At 41.7% G+C, this 3,732-nt stretch overlaps 1 pseudogene; it reads right to left on the reverse strand.

Moving 5' to 3' along the window:
* Positions 1 to 246: 246 nt before the first annotated feature.
* Positions 247 to 2,929, reverse strand: LOC124076333 (large ribosomal subunit protein eL20-like; annotated as a pseudogene).
* Between the last annotated feature and the right edge of the window lie 803 nt (positions 2,930 to 3,732).

The raw sequence follows: 3,732 nt of genomic DNA on the forward strand, positions 1-3,732 counted from the left end.
GTGAGCCTGACCCTTCCCCACTCCCTGGCTTCCTGTCTTCCTGCTCTGTGATTGTTCCCTCTGGCATGCCCGCCTGCTTGCCAACCATGATGGCATCTACCATGATGTAATGTAGCCAAGGAGGCCCTCACCAGAATCAAATCAGTGGTGCCACCTAATCTAAATAAAGCTATTAAATAAATCTCTTTTTTAACCAGGGCATTCCCATGGAGTTTATTTGGGCAGACCTGGGGAGAGGCTCTGCACCTAGAAGAAGGGGTTGGGCCTCTTGGTGCTGAAGTGTGGCTTGTGCTGGTGATAGAGGACCTGATGGGACAGTGGGAACTTGATCTTGGAGTTGTGGAATTACTTGATTGTTGGCTGATGGCACTTTCTGGCCACAATCTCCTCTACCTTTGTGATCTGGATGGAGTGGCCCGGGGACCAGTGCCATGCACCCATATCTCAGTAGCAGTGATGATGGCTTCTGTGGTAGTCAGGTCACAGTACTCCCAGGACATGTTGTGGGTGCTGCTGTGGGAGTTGTAGCCCAGCCAGATGCCAAAATTTCTCTCCTATAGTGAGGACTTCTCCAACACCTGCCCACAGTAGACAGTAGACTTCTTCATCTTCTTTAGCTGAGATACAAAATACTAGAAGCAGAAATTAGCAACAGTGTAATTGGGTGCAAAATTTGCATTTGGTAGGGAGGTGGTGAGCATTTGGAGGTGGGCAGGCAGTGCTCCACTAATTTGTGCTCATGAAGAATCCTAAAGCCTGCATGGTACTCTCTCTGTGCCTTCTGACACCCACAAAAGACAACCAATCTTTTCTTTATGAAGTATTTAGCTTAGGGAAGAAAGCAAAATGAAATGAAAAAGGGTATTTAGCTTCTGGTATTTTGTTATAGCAATGGAAAATGGACTATCACAGTTTGTATGATTACAAGGTTCCTTTGGTTTCTGTTTGGAAACCAGACTTCTAGTAGTAAAGACAGCAGAGACCATAATCTTTAGTCTAGGATGAACTTCTGGGAATGAATGTAAGATTTCTTTCTGTTATTGTTAAAGACAAACCAGAACTGGTCATAGTTAAAGTGGCAACCACTATTGCAATAGAAGAAAACTTTATTTCCAAAACTTCCTCGAATGCTACACACGCGGCCTTCTCTCCAGCCACACCACCCCAACCAGGAAATCCCTCCTCCGGAAATCCCTCCTCCCGCACTTCCCCAACCAATGGGAACTCTCCAGGAGTCCCGAGAGAGCTCCAAAGTAGCAGGCCTAATCGGACAGCAGGGGTCTAATATCCAATTGAATGCACATCTTAACATAATCATTATCATCTCAATGCCTTGCTGGTGTCACCTTTCAACCAAAAATGCCATGCGTCATTCCTACTCAGCTATGGCTCTTAGCAGAAAAGAAACCTCAGTATAGGACTGGACTCAATTCCAAATATAACAAAGAATAGTGAGAATTTATGGTTAAGCAGTAGGGTAGGGCCAGTGGATGGCAAATTACTAAGAGGAACCATCAGGAGGACTCTGTCTAAACCAACATTCTTATTGAAAACAGGCCAGAATTATCAGATACCAATTGGGGAATACTGAGAGATGAGGAACCCCATCAGATATTGAGGGATTCACATGAGGAATGAGAGTTCTGGATAAGCTGACTTAACAGTATCCTTGCTAAGGTTGGGTGACACAGAGAAGCACATTGAAGCCCAAAGGTTGAGGCTTAGTTTGGAAGAAGATTCAGAGGAGCCTGACTAAGCTTTGGTCAAGGAAAGACTCTGTCACTCTCTGCTTGATAAATAAACCCTAAGCTTTAAACTCATCCCTCAATAGATATACCCTACAAAAATCCAGTCTACTCAGTCAAGAATCTAACCACTGGCCATCTGATTCATCTTTCATGTGTGCAATAGTGCATTTTCAATTTGACTCAGCAAGTATGTATTGAACATTTACTTTGCCTTAAAATAAAGGAAATGTGAAATGAGTGGGGGACAACTAGAGTAAATGTTGGTAGTGAGTCCATGAGTTAACTGCCAATTTCCTTATAGTATTTCCAGTGTCTAGTATAATACCTGACTTAGAGTCATTTATTAATATTTGTTGAAAAACTCCTTAAATAAATGCTGATATTGGAATCAGATGTACTGATTCTTATCCTCCTTTGAAAATTTTTTCTCTTTCAGTACTGGATACTGGGAATTGAACCCAGGTGTGCTCTAACACTGAACTACATCCATAGCCCTTTTTATCATTCATTTTGAGACAGAGTCTCACTAAGATGCTGAGGCTGGCCTTGAACTTGCAATCCTCCTTCCTCAGCCTCCTGAGTAGCTAGGATTACAGCCACATGCCACCACACCTGGTGATGTTGCTACTTTTTGAATGAAACCTTTGATGTCACTGAGCTTCAATTTTCTACTTGAATATTAAACATCATATGTAAAAAATTCACAGGGTGTTAAATGATCTCATATATGGGCTAGAATTGGGAGAATTTAGTCTTACGATTGCTAACAAAGATTACACTTCTGGGGTGCAAACAAAGGAAATCATAAATGTAGTTGTGGGATGTGGTAAAAGACACAACAAAGGAGAAAGAAGAGGCGGGGAGAGTTGCAGGCAGGCATGTTTTTTTTTAAAAATTCGGTGTAAGTTAAAAAAAAATTGTTAAATCGAGAGCCCAATTTGGGCCAGAGGTTAGATTTTTAGAGTGAACTTGAATGCCTTAATCTTGAATTCACTTATTCATGGGGTTGTGTGACTTTGATCTTTGAAGAAATAAAACACTCTGTTAAAGGCTCAAAAGGCTTTTGTCAGAGGAGACCAGCAAGCATCTCTTAAAACCCTTTTGAAGTGGAAATGATTCAAACTACCAAAGATTTCATACATCAGGGGAGAGGGTTTGGTGAGGTTCACCTTAGGGGCCATCTTTAACTGCACCCCTAATGCTGATAGCAGCTAGAAATTTAACCTAAATATATTTGAGCATTGTGATATGTGTATGGGAAGATTCAATATTTATGTAATTTTAGATAACAAAATTGAGAAAGACTGGAGGTGGAAAAGAGGGTGTGTGTGTGTGTTTTCACATGTATACAATATACTCCCTTTTGCAGTCTGATACCAGTCTGAAACCTACTTGATCTTGGAGAAGTTGCAAACAGGGGAGGGAATTTAAAGCATTTCTGCTTTCTTAAATTCCCTGACACCAGTCCTTATGCATTTACAGGAACAGAGAGACCAACGACCTTATAGTTGTGCATTTAGGAAATCCTTTTCTACCTTGATGTGATAAGAACTTAGTCGTAACTCCCATGTTTTATGTCTAAAATATTTCAAACTAGAACCTGATAGCAGAGGGACTCTCTTTGAAGATTTCCAAGGAAAGAGTAGATTCCTATCTTAACAGGAATAGTGTCTATGTTAAGTTTTGTGGGTGTGGGCTAAATCAGGGTTTTGAGATATATATATATAAAATGGAAGAGCAGGGTGGGGGGAGTGAGCTGGAGAAGGCTTTGCTTGGGTATTGAAATTCAAATATCCTGGGAGCCTGTCACATTTTAAATACTGATCAGTTAACAGGGATTAATGAGATTGACATCAAGAATGGGTGGGGTGGGAACTGAGGAGGGAAAAGGGGGAGCTGATGTCAGAACTGGTGGACTGGAGCCAAAGGGCCGACTTTGACCACTTCCAAATTGGCCTGGAGCCCTCTCCTTCCCTGCAGACAC

The sequence above is a fragment of the Marmota monax genome, unplaced genomic scaffold, assembly GCF_021218885.2.
Source record: "Marmota monax isolate L192 unplaced genomic scaffold, Marmota_monax_Labrador192_F-V1.1 WCK01_AAM20220418_F8-fsc00225, whole genome shotgun sequence".
In the NCBI taxonomy this organism is placed as follows: Eukaryota; Metazoa; Chordata; class Mammalia; order Rodentia; family Sciuridae; genus Marmota; species Marmota monax.